General features: G+C 44.0%; 1 long non-coding RNA gene across 1 annotated transcript; it reads left to right on the top strand.

Annotated features, from left to right (window-relative positions):
- The first annotated feature begins 11,510 nt into the window (after positions 1-11,510).
- LOC143958151 (uncharacterized) lies at positions 11,511-18,049 on the top strand. Its single transcript, XR_013270096.1, has 2 exons — positions 11,511-11,714; positions 17,836-18,049. It is a non-coding gene; the product is annotated as an uncharacterized LOC143958151 (long non-coding RNA).
- Positions 18,050-18,876: the final 827 nt, after the last annotated feature.

The following is an 18,876-nucleotide window of genomic DNA, read 5'->3' as shown; positions in this document are numbered from 1 at the left end:
CGCTGAATGCTCAGATGGCCACAAAACCATCAATAATGTCTGTAGAAACATTGTACATAAAAAGTCGTCTGCAAAACTACCCCCAGATCAAATGTGAATGGAAAGTTTGACAACATTTCAATATATATTGACATCACATAGCACTGCTTCTTTTATTCTACACTCTGGATATAATTCTCTGTTTTTGTGCTTTGTATGGAAATCTAACACACTATCACTTCACATCCTCTGTATGCTGGGTGTAATTGTCAGTATCTGTTCTTATTCTGCAGGTATGGACAGCGCACTTCTCTTGCTCGGTGTGCTGGGTGTAATCCTCAGTACACGCCTCTTACTGCTCCTATTCTGTATGCTGAGAGTCGGGGACATAAGTAGGAATGTGAAAGACCCGGTGGACCCCCTGGGCACCCTAATGCTGGCCATACACCATAAGAAAAATCGACCAAAATTCGGTCATTTAGATAGTTTGTTCGTTTTTCATCCAGTTAATGGGCACAAACTCGATCATCATTGGGACGTTTTTGAGCTGAAAAACGAAGAACGAGTGTGGAAATTTTCAGCTGACGAACGGTAAATTGAAAGGTTAATGTGTTTCCTGTCCGAACTGTTTGCACTAGGTATATGTAAAAAAACAAACAAAAAATTGATTCATTTATGTCCACTGAACGATTTATCGGTCGTTACATGATGGCGCTATCGTTTGCTCTCACGGCCGAATGCTGTTTTTTTTTTAAAATGGGTTTGGCCAATTTTTCGTATGGTGTATGGCCAGCATAAGGAGTGCAACAATGCAATGTGCTTGGCATGTCCCACCTCTTCTCCCACCTCATTGGCTCACTGGCTGTCTGCTGTCTTAGCCAACGAGGAGGGAGAGTGCCCGGGCGAGCGGAGGCTCTCGTACACATTGCTGGATCAAGATGGGGCTCATCTAAGTATAGCTATGTAAAAAATGAAAAGTGTCTACACTGTATAAAATCAAGTTGCTCTCTTTTTTTAGGAACTGCAACGAATTTGTAGAAAAGGATCTCCTGACTGCCTAAAGATTTACTGCTGTTCTGGGGCTTTGGGCTTCAGCAAAATGACAGCCTCCAGCAAGAAGAAACGGGAACAATGCTGGAGGCAGTTTACAGCACACACTAATTTTGGTAGCATAATTATTAATGTGGAATGTATGTTCCTTGCTAAAATAATAAAAAAATAAGTATCAAGTTTCTATGGGTAAAGCTCCAGAGTTACGTTTTAAACTTCAAGTGCATTTCATGAATTGTATGCCCCTCACCCATATTGCATATATAGAACTCTATAAAGCTACATGGCTGGTGACAACTTCCCTGGCTGGCAAAACTTAAAGCGTTAGTAAACCCAACACCAAAAATGTAATATATTGCAGCTTACCAATCATTAGATGTGGTGGCTGCATTCATTTTCATTTATTTCATTCTCTTTGCACCTGGTGATCTGGTCAGTAACACACCTCCTGTAGGAGAGTGCCCCACTCTGGATGAAGGAGCACAGGGGGCACCCTTTGAACAGCAGCATTGTCAACATCAGAATTTTTTTTCCCTTTTGAGTTAAAGGTTTTACATGAATAAATAAAAGCGGGTCATTCTATACAGCCCTGTCAGTGTTAAATAGTTTATATTTCTTTTTTTTCTTCCCTGTAAACGGCTAAATCTGTAGGAGAGCTTCTTCTTTTGAACAACCACAGACTTACTGGCTTGATCACCAGATTAAAGCCTTAAAAAAACAAATGCAGTAATCACATCTATGAATTGGTAAGCTGCAATATAAGAAATGTTTGGTTTTAATAACGATCCCTGTGTATTTAGTATGTGATCAGTGATCACTGATTGATTGGATTTCATTTCATTTAAAAAAACATGCACCTGAAAGTGGGTGGTAGGTAGGAGGGTAGATAATGGGTGTGTGCCAATGAAGTCAACTCCTTCCTGTGTCATGACCTAAAGTCTGTCCAGGAAGTAAGGCAGAAGTAATGGAGAAGTGTTTTTAAACATCCATAAAGACAGGGAAGTAAGCGTGTGTAGAATAAATGGAAGGCGGTTTTATTTATGCAAAAGTAGCACATTAATGTGGAAGTCCACCCTAACACTAAAATCCCTGCATCTACAGACATCGCCGATCTAACACTAACCTATCTAGCCCTGTAAAGAAGAAATAATTATACATACCTTTTCTGCAGGCGATCCAACCCGATCCCACGCTGAGCTGTCAGCTGTAGCGTCACTGTGTAGGCAGGTGCAGAGGACACGTCCAACAATGGAAGCCCCATAGTAAGTCTATGGGTGACATCACTCCCCAATCACTCCCCAACGCCATTGACGGCCGTGTCCTCTGCAGAGCTTCCACCGCTGGAAATCGGGTCTGATCGGCTTCAGAAAAGGAATGTATACAGATTTCTTCTTTACAGGGCTAGATAGGTTGGTATAGGATCATGGATGGCTGTAGATGCCAGGATTTTAGTGCAAGGGTGGACTTGCACTTTAATGCTATATTGGTACATAGGGGAGCTGCCTTTTAAAAAAAAAAAGAAAAAAGAAAGTGAACAAAGGTGAATTTACAGGGCACCTCACTATCAAAAATTACTGGATCCCAGGGTCTAGCTCTCTAAAAAAAGAAGCATTCGCAGGCAAAACTTAATTTCTTCAGATACGAGGCCCGGGTGCCATTCAGTTTGGCCCAAAAAAGGACACTTTGAATGGATCCGGTCAGCATGGCTAGCCCCAGCAAGGATTGCTCCAGTGGCGCTCAGCGCAGCACATCTTTACTCGTGACCAACACCTCAGACACTGGCGAAAAACTTGAGGTGCTCCCACCAGTGGGAGGGGTTATATAGGGAGTGCACCTTATAATTTAGGGCGTGCCAGTGTCCATCACCTGAAGGTGGCCTATAACACACATAGTAACTATGGCTCTGTGTCCCCTGATGTATGAAAATAAATCTTTAAGGTGAACTTAACACTGGACCCCCCCCCCCCCCCCAGGTCCCACTGACCTGGAGCTCAGCGATCATCTGCTAGGAGACCTCGTATAGCCACCTCACCGGTCTGGGCTTAGAAATCCCCTTGGCTTAATCTCCTAAATCAGGGATATGCAATTAGCGGACCTCCAGTTGTTTCAGAACTACAAGTCCCATGAGGCAAAGCAAGACTGACATCCGCAAGCATGACACCCAGACGCAGAGCTAGATGAGACTTTTAGTTTTGCAACAGCTGGAGGTCTGCTAATTGCATATCCCTGTCCTAAATGTACCTTGTAAGGGAGGTATGTATAGGAGCATTCTAATTAGGCAGGCCCGACCAATCAGAAAACGTGTAGCCCATTCTGTGACCACAGGCAAAGAGGAGAGAAAGCCATGGCAAAGCCGACTGGTAAATCAGCTATACGATCTGTGAGAACGGGGGATCGCTGGACTCCAGGTTAGCGGGACCAGGTACGATGGGAAAGGAGGGGGGGGGGTACGAGGTAAGTTCACCTTACAGATTTTCTGTAAAGGGGAACTTGCACTTTAATCCTTTAACTAAAGGGAGGGGAAAACTGCCCACCAGGGCCATTAAAAAAAAAAATCTGGGAACATTTGGGGTGACGTTTGTACCCTGTGTGGTGCACATTACTCAGCAGCAGCTTCCACTCAATAAAGAGACCAGCCTTTACTTCACCTCGATGACATGGACAGCTTCGCTTCACTGGGCTGTTACATTGTAGACTTTCTTTTTACATTAAAAAAATATTTACAAACATTTGTAAAAGTTTCAAAATCTGTCAATGGAAAAGAAAACAAAACACAAGAATACAAAACAGGAGTCAAAACGCACACAAAGCATTCCCATCTTTAGCTTTGACAGAAGAAATTCGGGAAAAGCCAACATGAACAGAAGGAATATCGGCCAATATGGGACTTCTGAAGGATACGCAGAAATCAAGCCGGAATTTTATTGTATGGAAAGGAAAACCGCAGATCCACTGCACAGAGTCAGTACGATTGATAGTATACAGTGTCATCTTTTCAACCAGGCACGTAGCAACAATATGAAACATTCAACATTTCAAACACAGCTTGGCAATTAAAGTAATTTCCCGGTTTTATTGATGGAGCGGGTCAAATGAAAAGAAGAATTTATTTTTTTTGGGAACGTTTTCCTGTTGCTCTTAAAGTGGAACTAAACCCAGCAAATTAACAGTATCCCAAAACAGTTACATTCAAGGCATGCTGTGAATGATAACCAGGACAGTTGCTTGTGCTCTCAAACTGTCAGGCCATTAAAGGGCAGGGCAACTGCAGATCAAACAAATGCCAAGATGACAGGTTCCTTAGCTGTAAAGGATAGGATTTAGTTCAGTGTTAAAGTGGCTGTAAACCGCGGCTGTTGTGTAGTTTAAAAAAAAAACAAGAAAAAAAATGCCTGCAAAACAATGGCATAATGTGCTAGTATGCATCACATACTAGCACATTAGGAAATATCCACTTTGGAATGAAGCCCTCCAGCGCTGTACTGTCACTGTTGAGAGAGCGGACATCTTTCCCCGATCTTTCTTCTGGGTTGGGATTGGCCGGAGCCACGATGAAGTGGAGCCCTCGGTTCAAGTGTTCTGTCGATTTGTGCCCTCTGTTGAAAAGTGCGCAGAACAGAACGGCACTCTAGCTAATTTCACGATCAGCTGGAGTGATGTCACCATACGCACATCATAGAAGCCTTATTTTTTTTTAGATGGGAGACACCATATATGTTGTCTCAATATATACTCTTTTCACTCCAGTACAAGAAGTGCAAATCAAGAAATATTATCACATCAATAAATAAGCTTAAAAAATGTGGCTAGAGGTACACTTTAAGTTTGGTATTTACGCAAACACCTACCCTTTCTGACATAAAATATTACATTTACATATCCCATTTTTTTTATAGAGTGTGAAATTTGTAAAGAAAAAAAAAAGTGCTCCTGTCTTGAGTTGACATTGTTGAACTATCCTTTCTTATACTTTTAGCCGTTTTAGCTACTTTTTTTCCCCCGGACATCTTGATCAAAAATGTCTTAAGCAAGAACAACCCCTAAGCACAGGGATAGGCATGCTAAGACACACATGTCAAGATGGTCATACAATGTCATTTTCATGTGTACTTGAAAGATCATCACGTGAAATGCATGCAATTTTGGGACTGACCCACTGGGGGAGGGTAGGATCCTCCATTGGGCCCCTGCTCCCTACAAATACAGTACTGCCATAGAGCCTGGCCTTTTCCCATCCACCCTATGATGTTTCAGAGAGGTATTGGTATCACTGGTGGTCAGGTGCTCCTTCCAGTACTAGCATGTGGTTACTGCAGCCACATATATCGTTATATGAAAATCGCCAGCTGCAGCAAGTACGAATCTAAAACATTTATGATAATGTAGGATTTAGGGTTGATCCAAGGTGGGAAGGTGCAGGAATTGGGGTTGATCTGAAGTCTAAAGGTGCAGGAATTAGAGTTGTAAAGGTGCAGCAATTGAGGTGATCTGACGTTTGAGAGACCAGGAATTGGGACTGATCTGAGATGTAAAGGTGTGAGAATTGGGGCTCATCTGAGGTGTGAAGGTGTAGGATTTGGGTCTGATCTACTCTACTCAACAATCTGTCACATATAAAACAAATATAAATAAGAGTGCATACAAAATAATAAATATAATAATTAGTAAATATAGAAAAAAAATGTAAATAAAGGGGTATAAAATAATAAATAAAATAAAAAAACCTTAAATATAATTTTATTTATTTATTTTCTATTATATTTGTTTTTTTATTGCCAATGATAACATTGGTAACAAAATAATAAAAACCTTAAATATATTTTTTATTTATTTTCTATTATATATATATATATATATATATATATATATATATATATATATATATATATATATAATATTTATGTTTTTTTTTTTATTCTTCAGGCTGCTCTACAATAAAAATGTAAATAAATGGGGTATAAAATAATAAATACAAATATTTTATATTTATTTTCTATTATCATTATGGTTTTTATACATACTCCTTTATTTCCATTTTTATTGTAGAGCTGCCTGAATAATACAGTGAAATATATATTTATTTAATTTTTTTAAGAGGGAAAAAAAAATATGGGCTGTGTAGTATTATTTCAATGCTCTAAGTTGGCTATTCACTGCTATTTTGTCAGCACAGAACTGGTCAGTGTGACCTTTGCCATTGGTGATCAGTTGTGGACCAGGGTATAGTTGTGAGCCACTGTGCTAATACTGAATTTAGCAGTAGCAACAGACACCCGAGTGATTTGGCACAGGGTGGACTAGAACTCATGGACATATGCAAACCAACAGCAGCCCGCGCCTTTGGGAGACGGCGCGCATTGTCACACGCCACCGCTCAGCAGCTCAGCACTGCCATCTACAGGCATGACTGAGAATTACACCGGCACGCTGCTGAACTGAAGGTGCGCTCTCTGCTCTATCAGACCTGCGCACAAGCTGTAGCTGGCTCTGCTGATGCCTGCCTCGGAAGGAAACCGTTGCAGTGTCCATAGCGTCCCTTAGCAACCACCCGTCCTTGACAACCGGAGTGCGACCATAGTAACTCACAGACTGCAAGATTGCCGAGGGAGGGGAGTCGATCGTCAGACCCAGAAGGATCTTTATGAATAACCTGGATGCATATGCTGCCAGAAACATAGGAAAGATGAGGGGATGGTTCGGCATGTACAAAGCAGGCACAAGTCAGGCGATAATAGGAGTAAAGTAGGGGCAATCCGGGGCATTAATATAGATAAAGTAGGCACAATTCTTTTTTCTTTATTGAGTGGCATTTAGTTCACACCAGAATGCCGGCTTGGAAGCCGCACGTTTCCTGCACCACCTTCAAAACGCGCCGCAGTTGCGATTTGCAACGGGGTGTTAATGTTACGTCATGAAATGCAGGTCACACACGCAGGGCGCTCGCCTGCACCAGACCGCGTGCTACAGGAGTACTATGCCATCCGCTTGCTGTGCGTTTCCCCTAAAGGAGTGCATGACCTGCTTTTGGTGCAGTTCAGTGCGACTCGGTCCATTCACAATGAATAGGCTAAAATCGCACAGCGCACGTGAATGGCAGAGGAACGCTCAGTACGTTGTTGTGCGATTTCGTGGTGTGGAGCGGCCCGTCACTCATTTGTATGTGGAGGCCGAGCTGCAATGCCACTTCATGTGAGCTCTGGTGCATTGCGGGAAAAATCCACCAAGTCTGCGTTTATATTCATTTTTATTTTTAAATAAGGGAGTATAAAAAAAAATGCAAAAAATATATATTTGTGAATACATTTAATGAATAAATCTAAAAATAAATAAGGGGGTATACAAATAATAAACAATAATAAAATAGTTAATGTAAAAATAATTATAAATAAGGGGGTGGGTATAAAATAATAAATAAGGGCGAGCGATTAATAATGCCCATACACCTCCTGGGGGCGCTACTTCTACCTGCTTTCTATGCAAATTCAGCAGCACAGGGCAGCTTTGTGGTGTGAACAGGCAGAGGCGGCTCTAGGCTTTGCGAGGCCTTAGGCAAATTTGAGACATGAGGCCCCATTCACATCCATAATGGGAAAAATAATTCAAGCAATAAAAATTAACTGTATAAATTGCATATATTAAGAGTTTTAAATTCTATGAACTATGAATACACTGTTTATAGAATTTTCTCTAACCAATTCTTCTTTAATCAAATATATATATATGTATATATATATATATATATATATATATATATATATATATATATATATATATATATATATATATATATATATATATATTATATATAACACGCATATTTTTCCTTTGACATGAAGGTCAGGTTAATATAACCCAGCCAGCACAGAGTTGCCCCATATATCAGAGTCTGCAGGATTCCCCCTTACAGTGCAAGTGAACACTGATATAAAGGGGAATGCTGCGGATCATGATCTAAGGGGCAACCTGCAGACTTTGGTGTAAAGGGGAACTCTAATGTAAGGGAGGGGTGGAGCTCTGGTGACCAAAAATTACATTTATATCAGAGTCCACTGCATTACCCTTTACATCACAGAGTTCCAACTTGTATTTAAATTGCAAACTCTAATGTGGAGGGGGCTCTGGAGCTCCTTCCGCAGAGTGAGAGAGTCGCAGACATGATGCAAGAGATGATCAGAGACTGCAGACATGATACAGGAGATGATCAGAGACTGCAGACGTGAGTCAGGAAATGATCAGAGACTGCAGACATGATACAGGAGATGATCAGAGACTGCAGACATAGTACAGGAGATGATCAGAGACTGCAGACATAGTACAGGCGATGATCAGAGACTGCAGACGTGATACAGGAGATGGTCAGAGACTACAGACATGGTACAAGAGATGGCTAGAGACTGCAGACATGATACAGGAGATGGTCAGAGACTGCAGACATTAAACAGGAGATGGTCAGAGACTGCAGACATGATACAGGAGATGGTCAGAGACTGCAGACATTAAACAGGAGATGGTCAGAGACTGCAGACATGATACAAGAGATGGCCAGAGACTGCAGACATGATACAGGAGATGGTCAGAGACTGCAGACATGATACAGGAGATGGCCAGAGACTGCAGACATGATACAGGAGATGGTCAGAGACTGCAAACATGATACAGGAGATGGCCAGAGACTGCAGACATGATACAGGAGATGGTCAGAGACTGCAGACATGATACAGGAGATGGTCAGAGACTGCAGACATGATACAGGAGATGGCCAGAGACTGCAGACATGATACAGGAGATGGCCAGAGACTGCAGACATGATACAGGAGATGGCCAGAGACTGCAGACATGATACAGGAGATGGTCAGAGACTGCAGACATGACACAAGAGATGGTCAGAGACTGTGCTGACATAGTACAGGAGATGCTCAGAGACTGCAGACGTAATACAGGAGATAGTCAGAGGCTTCAGGCATGATACAAGATCAGTGGCGGCTGGTGCTCACAATTCTTTGGGGGGGGGGGGGGGGGTGTAAAGAAAACTGAAAAATTCAACAACAAAAAAAAGAAACATCAAATACAGCCACTGTGTCCTCAAATGTGGCCAGTGTGCCCATCAAGTGCAGCCACTGTGCCCATCAAATGCAGCTACTCTGCCCATCAAGTGCAGCCACTGTGCCCATCAAATGCAGCCACTGTGACCATTAAATGCAGCCACTGTGACCATTAAATGCAGCCACTGTGCCATCAAATGCAGCCTCTGTGCCCATCAAATGCAGCCTCTGTGCCCATCAAATGCATGCCAACCCCTTTGTGGCAGACAGCATCTGTTTGATTGAGGGAAGGATATGTGCTAGGGGGGGCTTTGGGAGGGGAGAAGATATGTGCTGGGGGGTGGATTTCATATCCAAGCCCCCTTGTAGCACAAGTCCTATAGTCCCCCCCAGCACACAGCGGCGCCACTTGGGTTGGTGTCACCTGGTGCGGTAGAACATGGTGTCACCCCCCTGCATTTGGCAGGATAGTGTGCTGGTGTGACTCTCCCTCCTTAACCTGTCACAATGGATGGAGCAGGGATGAGATTGGGGGGGGGGGGGGGGGTAGAGCTGGAATGGGATCGGGGAATGGATGGAGCCAAAATGGGAATGGGGGATGGATAGAGCTAGGATGAGATTGGGGTGGTAGGTGGAGCCGGGAGGGGATTGGAGGGATGCAGGGAGCCAGGATGGGATTGGGGGGGGATGGAGGGAGCCGGGATGGGATCGGGGGGATGGAGGGAGCAGAGATGAAATTGGGGGGATGCATGGAGCCGGGATGGGATCGGGGAGAATGGATGGAGCCGGGATGAGATTGGGGGAATGAATGGAGCCGGGATTGGGGTGGGTGGATGGAGCTGGGATGGGGGGTGGGGTGGACGGAGCTGGGATGATAAGGGGGGATGGGATGGAAATTGGATTGGATCGGGGGTGGGGTGGATGAGCTGGGATATTACGGGGGATGGATGGAGCTGGGACTGGATTGGGGGGGATGGATGGAGCCGGGATGGGATGGATGGAGCCGGGATGGGATTGGGGTGGGGTGGATGGAGCCGGGATGGTATGGGGGGATGGATGGAGCTGGAATTGGATCGAGGGGGGATGGATGGAGCCGGGATTGGATCGGGGTGGAGTGGATGGAGCTGGGGATGGATGGAGCTGGGATTGGATCAGGGGGATGGATGGAGCCGGAATTGGGGTGAGGTGGATGGAGCTGGGATGGTATGGGGGGATGAATGGATATCCTCTCCCCCAAATAGCTCCAAGTTAACTCTGCTTGTCCCTCGCCCTCTTCTTTATGCCCCCCTCCCCTCCAAGGCTAATGTTTAGATTACACAGACCTCAGAGCAGCGCGGCTCTCGGTGAATGCTGTGACTTGTTCCCTCCTCCTCCACTGTGTACAGGAAAACATCACAGCACAGGAGGAGGGGCGGGTTCAGTTGGTTCCGCTCCACAGTGCACTGTGTGTCAGGCAGCTGGGGAGAGATCCCGGCTGCAATGCACAACGGAGTGGAGTGGAGCTTGCGGCATGCGGGAACGGAGACACCCCGCACAAGCTGTGGGAATCTGATTCGTCGGGACTTCGGGTCAAGAATGCAAGGCGGTCCCAGCGAATCATGGAGCTTGTGGTATGGGCAAATTAGGCAGTCGCGACTGGCGGGGCCCCTGCGGCGGCGAGGCCTAAGGCGACCGCCTAATTTGCCTATTTAGAGATCCGCCTCTGAATACAATGTAAATAAAGGGGTATAAAATAATAAATAAAATAAAAAAACCTTAAACATAACTTTATTTATTTATTTATTTTCTATTATATATATTATATTTATGTTTTTTTTTATTGCCAATGATAACATTGGTAACAAAATAATAAAAACCTTAAATATATTTTTTATTTATTTTCTATTATATATATATATATATATATATATATATATATTATATTTATGTTTTTTTTTTATTATTATTCTTCAGGCTCTACAATAAAAATGTAAATAAATGGGGTATAAAATAATAAATATAAATATTTTCTATTATCATTATGGTTTTTCTACATACTCCTTTATTTGCATTTTTATTGTAGAGCTGCCTGAATAATACAGTGAGAAAAGAGGGAAAAAAGATACAGGCCGTGTAGTATTACCTCAATGCTCTAAGTCAGCTATTCACTATGTTGCCAGACACAGAACTATCAGCTGTGACCTTTGCCATCCAGTGATGAGTTGCCACCGTGCTAATGCTAGCAACGGACACCCAGGTGACTTGGCACAGGGTGGACTAGAACTCATGGACATACTTAATCCACCTGCAGCCCGCGCCTTCGGGAGACGGTACGCATTGTCACACGCCACCGCTCCTGGCTGGTATATGACAGTCATCCATTTCTTTAGAAGCTAGATTCTGTGCCGTCATCAGCTCAGCACTGCCACCTACAGGCATTACTGGGAATTACACCCGCACGCTGCTGAAATGAAGGGACGCTCTCTGCTCTGCTGATGCCTGCCTCGGAAGGACCCCCTTAGCAACCACCCGTCCTTGACAACCGGAGTGCGACCATAGTAACCCACAGACTGCAAGATTGCCGAGGGAGGGGAGCCGATCGTCAGACCCAGAAGGATCTTTATGAATAACCTGGATACATACGCTGCCAGGAACATAGGAAAGGTGAGGGGGGGGGGGGGATGGGTCGGGGGCGTTAATATAGATAAAGTAGGCACAATTCTTTTTTCTTTATTGAGTAGCATTTAGTTCACACCAGAATGCCGGCTTGGAAGCCGCACGTTTCCTGCACCACCTTAAAAAAAAACGCACCGCAGTTGCGATTTGCAGCGGGGTGTTAATGTTATGTCATGAAATGCAGGTCGCACGCGCAGGGCGCTCGCCTGCACCACACCGCGTGCTGCCATCCGCTTGCTGTGCGTTTCCCCTAAAGGAGTGCATGACCTGCTTTTGGTGCGACTCGGTCCATTCACAATGAATAGGCTAAAATCGCACAGCGCACGTGAATGGCAGAGGAACGCTCAGTACGTTGTTGTGCGATTCCGTGGTGTGGAGCGGCCCGTCACTCATTTGTATGCGGAGGCCGAGCTGCAATGCCACTTCATGTGAGCTCTGGTGCATTGCGAGAAAAATGCTCCAAATCTGCGTTTAAAAAAAAAAAAATGAATATAAATAAGGGAGTATAAAACAAAGGCAAAAAAATATATATTTGTGAATACATTTAATGAATAAATATAAAAATAAATAAGGGGGTATACAAATAATAAACAATAATAAAATAGTTAATGTAAAAATAATTATAAATAAGGGGGTATAAAATAATAAATAACAATAAATAAGGGCGAGCGATTAATAATGCCCATACATCTCCTGGGGGCGCTACTTCTACCTTCTTTCTATGCAAATTCAGCAGCACAAGGCAGCTTTGTGGTGTGAACAGGGCACAGAGATAACGATGGTTTTCTATGGTCCTGTGTGGTGACCGGCGCTGATAAAGTGCAGAAAAATGCCTCCAGTGTGAATGAACTCTTAGGTGAGGTTGTCACTTTTTTTTTCAAGCCAAACCCGAACTCTCTAGCAGCGCACAGTGCGTTTTTGTTTTTTGTTTTAGGGTGCTTTCACGCTGCAGCCGCCCGAGCATTAGAGGTGAAGTGCCGCTCATTTTAGTGGCGCTTTAACGCTATCTGGGTGGTAAGAGGGTGCTTTTAACCCCCCAGAAGGGGCTAAAGAAGGTTTAAAAGAGCCCCGTGTTGCAGCCGCTTCGGAAGCGCTGCCCATTCATTCCAATGGGCAGGGGCGGTCTGGGAGCCTTCGTATACAGCGCCCCTAAACCGCCCCAAAGATGCTGCTGCAGGACTTTTTCTAACGTCCCGCAAGCGCACCACCCCGGGGTGAGAGCACTCGGGTTTTCACACTGGGGTGGCAGGGGAGGCGCTTTACAGGCGCTATTTCTAGCACCAAAATGCCTGAACACCGCCTCAGTGTGAAAGGGGTCTTAGTACACACTATAGCAGGGGTCTCCACACTACGGCCCTCCAGTTGTTCAGGAACTACAATTTCCATCATGCCCAGTCATGTCTGTGAGTGTCAGAGTTTTGCAATGCCTCATGGGACGTGTAGCTCCGCAACAGCTGGAGGGCCGTCTATGGGAAAACCCGGCACTATAGGATTGTAACAGACCTGGAACACCTTTGGGCACTCCAAAATGAATAGTAATGTGGCGCACATCGTGCCCCCTCACCCTCCAGTCAAGCCTTGTTCTGAGCCACATTCCTGTCTGAATAATGTGTCCAGGTTTCAAATGGACTGAAACCCGAACACAGAATTCAAAACCCGGACTGTCCGGGAGAATCTCGGACAGGTGGCGACCCTACTCTTAGGCCTCGGCTATCCACACCTCTGTGTGAAGGACCGTCTTTGCCCGCATCCATTTATGTCTATTGGGACGCAGTAGCTGCATGGATATAGCCACCGGTGCCAGCTTGGCAGTGGTGCGGGGGCATGTCTCTGAACATCTGTGCAGGCACTGTGTACCAGTAGACATAAACCGTACTGCTTGTACCCAGAGGCATGAAACACTTGGGTACCCCATGCAGGCATAGGGGGGGCCCTTAGCATAGGTACGCCTGTGTGAATGAGGCCTTTAACCTCTTGCCAACCTGCTGCAGTACCTATACTGTGGGGGATTGGCTCTTTCAGGCATGGTAAAGTACCTGTACATCGGGGCTTACTTCCGGGTCCGCTCTCTCGCGCATGCGTGCGCACCCAGAAACCCGAGCTGTCATTCACTGCAGCAGAAGCCAAGCAGTGGGTCCCAGCCAATGATTTATGGCCGGGACCCACTGATCGACTGAGCGAATGACAGAAGAGAGCAACAACACAGAGCTCTCTACAGACGGCAGCAACGTGCCGCTTTTTTTTCTCCCTGCAAAGTAGGGAATAAAAACCAGAACATTACTTAGTAAAAATCAGCACATTGTACATACAGTAACCATTGTCAGGCACACAGTTAACCTTTTGATCGCCCCTGATGTTAACCCCTTTCCCAGCCAGTGTCATTAGTACAGTGACAGTGTATATTATTAGCACTGATCACTGTATTAGTGTCACTGGTGGTGTCAGCATCACTTTGGCTGCTTTCACACCGAGGCGTTTTTCAGGTGTTTTAGTGCTAGAAATAACCTCTAATGCCTGAAAACCTCCTCCCTATTCATTCCAGTGTGACTTTTCACACTGGGGTGGTGCGCTTGCGGGATGTTCTGAAAAGTCCTGCAAGCAGCATCTTTGGGGCAGTTTGGGAGCTCTGTATACACTGCTTCCAAAACTCCCTGCCCATTGAAATGAATGGGCAGCGCTGCCAAAGCTCCGCGACATGGGCGCTTTTAACCCTTTCTTTGGCCGGTAGTGGGCCGAAAAGCAAGTGGCTGAAAAGTGCTGATAAAACCAAGGTAAAGTCCCACTAAAACTAGTGACGCTTTACCGCTAACGCGGAGCGACTACAGTGTGAAAGTAATCTAAGTGTCAGATTGACCGTGCACTAAGGGAGTCCCACTATAAGTCGCTGATCGCCACCATTACTAGTATAAATAAATATAAATTCCAGTATATATCCCATAGATTGTAGACACTATAGTTTTCATACAAACCAATCAATATACACTTTTTATTTTTTTTAGCAAAAATATGTAGCAGGATGGGTTTTGGCCAAAATATAAGAAGAAATTACATTTTTACATTTCTTTTATTGGATATGTTTTATAGCAGAAAGTAAAATATATATATATATATATATATATATATATATATATATATATATATATATATATATATATATATATATATATATATATTTTTTTTTTTTTTTGCTTTTTTCAATATTTTCAGTCTTTTTTCATTTATATAATAAAAAATAAATAATGCAGTGGTGATCTAGTACCACCAAAAGAAAGCTCTATTTGTGTGAAAACAAAATAAAAAAATTTGTTTGGGGACAGTGTTGCATGACTGCGCAATCGGCAGTTAAAATAACACAGTGCCATATAGCAAAAAATGGCCTGGTCATGAAGGAGGGTAAATCTTCCCGGAGGTCAAGTGGTTAAGTGTATCTAGATCCAAAATCTTTTTTTCTTTTTTTCTGGATAGAGTAGGAAGAGGTTTAACCCTTGCTAGGTTATTATTATTATTTGTGCACCACTGGGGAGATTTCCCTTCACTTCCTGTCCTAGAGATGCAACAGAAGGTTAAAGGAAATCTCTAAATGTGATTGGGGTTCTTCTCTTAGATAGTTCACCCAGTAAAGGTGTCCCCATTGGAAGATTTGCCCTCACCTCTTCTTCTGGGGATAACTCTAAAATGCTGGTTTTCCCTTCACTTTCCTTCTCAGAGACGATAATTGCAGAACAAAGAGAGGGGTGAACCTCTTCAATGGGGTCATGGACAGAAAAGACTTTAAGCACACCTGTGAATGCACCCCACATCCTGATTAGATGGGAGTGGGGGTTCCCACGATTAGCTGCAGGAGGCAGCCCCATTAAAAGCAACGGGAGGCTGCCGGCTCCTGCAGCTAATCATGGCCACTCGCATGTAACCAGTCATGCAGGGATCACATGCGAGTGATTGGCCCTGGACTGGTCTAGGGCTGATCGTTTGCACGTGATTGCTGCATGAGAGGTTACGTGGAAGTGGGGAGGAGATGACACTGTTTATGTTAAGCGGGAGGAATAGTGATCGGGGGAAGGGTTTCTAACCTATCAGGTAGACCGTCAGCAACCAGTAAAATGATGGGCCTCTCATAGACACAGGATTGTCACCAGCCGCTGGCCCGATAGACTGGTCTGAAAGACAGTGGCCTGCCAGTAGGGTCAGGGGTAATAGACATAAGATGGTCATCAGCTGCCGACCCGATAAACCATTTCAACACACAGCAGCTGACCAGTAGAGTTAGAAGCCACAGACATTCAATTTTCACCTGATTGCCACCAATAGACTGGCTCTACAGACAAGAGCTATTCATTAGAGTCACAAGCCAATTCCCATACATTAGACTGTTGCTACAGACAGCAGCCAGCTAGTAGGGTTAGGGGCCATAGACATGAGGATGTCACCTGATTCCTATCAGATAGGTTGGTCTTTCAGACACACGCTGGCCAGTAGGGTCAGGAGCCGCTCGTAGATGTGAGATTGTCACCAGCTTCCCACCCAGTACTAATACTGCAGGCAGCTGCTGGCCGGAAGGGTTGGGGCCTCTCATAGTTAGTGGTCAGTCAGAAGGGTCAGTGGCAATAGACATAACAGGTCCGGATATAGGGGGTTGCTGGGGTGGGCTGTGCATCCCCTAGATTTTAGCTGTGCCCCCTAGGGCTCTAAGTGTGCATTCATTGATTCATGAGGCACTCTGTTGGGGACAGTTGATGTAAGGGGGCACTCTGTGGGGACAGTTGATGTTAGGGGCACTCTGTTGGGGACAGTTGATGTAAGGGGGCACTCTGTTGGGGACAATTGATGTAAGGGGGCACTCTGTTGGGGACAATTGATGTAAGGGGGCACTCTGTTGGGGACAGTTGATGTAAGGGGGCACTCTGTTGGGGACGGTTAATTCCAAGTGCTTCAATAATATAACAATAGGTGCTACCAAAGAATTCCATTAACACATTAAGATGAGGGGGGGTGGGGTAGAGGAGGCTGAGCGGTGTTTTACAGGACGGTACATGAGCCTCTTTTAAGGTAAAAGCATCAGCATGTTATTCATAGTTACATGAATTGAAATGACCTTTTTTTGGTTAAAAATAATTAGGAGAATACGCTGAATGCTCAGATGGCCACAAAACCATCAATAATGTCTGTAGAAACATTGTACATAAAAAGTCGTCTGCAAAACTACCCCCAGATCAAATGAGAATGGAAAGTTTGACAACATTTCAATATATATTGACATCACATAGCACTGCTTCTTTTATTCTACATTCTCTGTTTTTGTGCTTTGTATGGAAATCTAACACACTATCACTTCACATCCTCTGTATGCTGGGTGTAATTGTCAGTATCTGTTCTTATTCTGCAGGTATGGACAGCGCACTTCTCTTGCTCGGTATGCTGGGTGTAATCCTCTGTACACGCCTCTTACTGCTCCTATTCTGTGTGCTGAGAGTCGGGGACATAAGTAGGAATGTGAAAGATCCGGTGGACCCCCTGGGCACCCTAATGCTGGCCATACACTATACGAAAAATCAACCAAAATTCGGTCATTTAGATAGTTTGTTCGTTTTTCGTCCAGTTAATGGGCACAAACTCGATCATCATTGGGACGTTTTTGAGCTGAAAAACGAAGGACAAGTTTGGAAATTTTCAGCTGACGAACGGTAAATTTAAAGGTTAATGTGTTTCCTGTCCGAACTGTTTGCACTAGGTATATGTAAAAAAACAAACAAAAAAATGATTCAGTTATGTCCACTGAACGATTTATCGGTCGTTACATGATGGCGCTATCGTTTGCTCTCACGGACGAATGCTGTTTTTTTTTAAAATGGGTTTGGCCAATTTTTCGTATGGTGTATGGCCAGCATAAGGAGTGCAACAATGCAATGTGCTTGGCATGTCCCACCTCTTCTCCCACCTCATTGGCTCACTGGCTGTCTGCTGTCTTAGCCAACGAGGAGGGAGAGTGCCCGGGCGAGCGGAGGCTCTCGTACACATTGCTGGATCGAGATGGGGCTCATCTAAGTATAGCTATGTAAAAAATTAAAAGTGTCTTCACTGTATAAAATCAAGTTGCTCTCTTTTTTTTTAGGAACTGCAACGAATTTGTAGAAAAAGATCTCCTGACTGCCTAAAGATTTACTGCTGTTCTGGGGCTTTGGACTTCAGCAAAATGGCAGCCTCCAGCAAGAAGAAACGGGAACAATGCTGGAGGCAGTTTACAGCACACACTAATTTTGGTAGCATAATTATTAATGTGGAATGCATGTTCCTTGCTAAAATAATAAAAAAATAAGTATCAAGTTTCTATGGGTAAAGCTCCAGAGTTACATTTTAAACTTCAAGTGCATTTCATGAATTGTATGCCCCTCACCCATATTGCATATATAGAACTCTATAAAGCTACATGGCTGGTGATAACTTCCCTGGCTGGCAAAACTTAAAGCGTTAGTAAACCCAACACCAAAAATGTAATATATTGCAGCTTACCAATCATTAGATGTGGTGGCTGCATTCATTTTCATTTATTTCATTCTCTTTGCACCTGGTGATCTGGTCAGTAACACACCTCCTGTAGGAGAGTGCCCCACTCTGGATGAAAGAGAACAGGGGGCACCCTTTGAACAGCAGCATTGTCAACATCAGAATTTTTTTTCCCTTTTGAGTTAAAGGTTTTACATGAATAAATAAAAGCGGGTCATTCTATACAGCCCTGTCAGTGTTAAATAGTTTATATTTCTTTTTTTTCTTCCCTGTAAACAGCTAAATCTGTAGGAGAGCTTCTTCTTTTGAACAACCACAGACTTACTGGCTTGATCACCAGATTAAAGCCTTAAAAAAACAAATGCAGTAATCACATCTATGAATTGGTAAGCTGCAATATAAGAAATGTTTGGTTTTAATAACGATCCCTGTGTATTTAGTATGTGATCAGTGATCACTGATTGATTGGATTTAATTTCATTTAAAAAAACATGCACCTGAAAGTGGGTGGTAGGTAGGAGGGTAGATAATGGGTGTGTGCCAATGAGGTCAACTCCTTCCTGTGTCATGACCTAAAGTCTGTCCAGGAAGTAAGGCAGAAGTAATGGAGAAGTGTTTTTAAACATCCATAAAGACAGGGAGGTAAGCG

The sequence above is a fragment of the Lithobates pipiens genome, unplaced genomic scaffold, assembly GCF_037356315.1.
Source record: "Lithobates pipiens isolate NorthernLeopardFrog02 unplaced genomic scaffold, aLitPip1_a1.2 Scaffold_57, whole genome shotgun sequence".
Lineage (NCBI taxonomy): Eukaryota > Metazoa > Chordata > Amphibia > Anura > Ranidae > Lithobates > Lithobates pipiens.
This window is presented reverse-complemented; position numbering and strand designations above follow the sequence as displayed.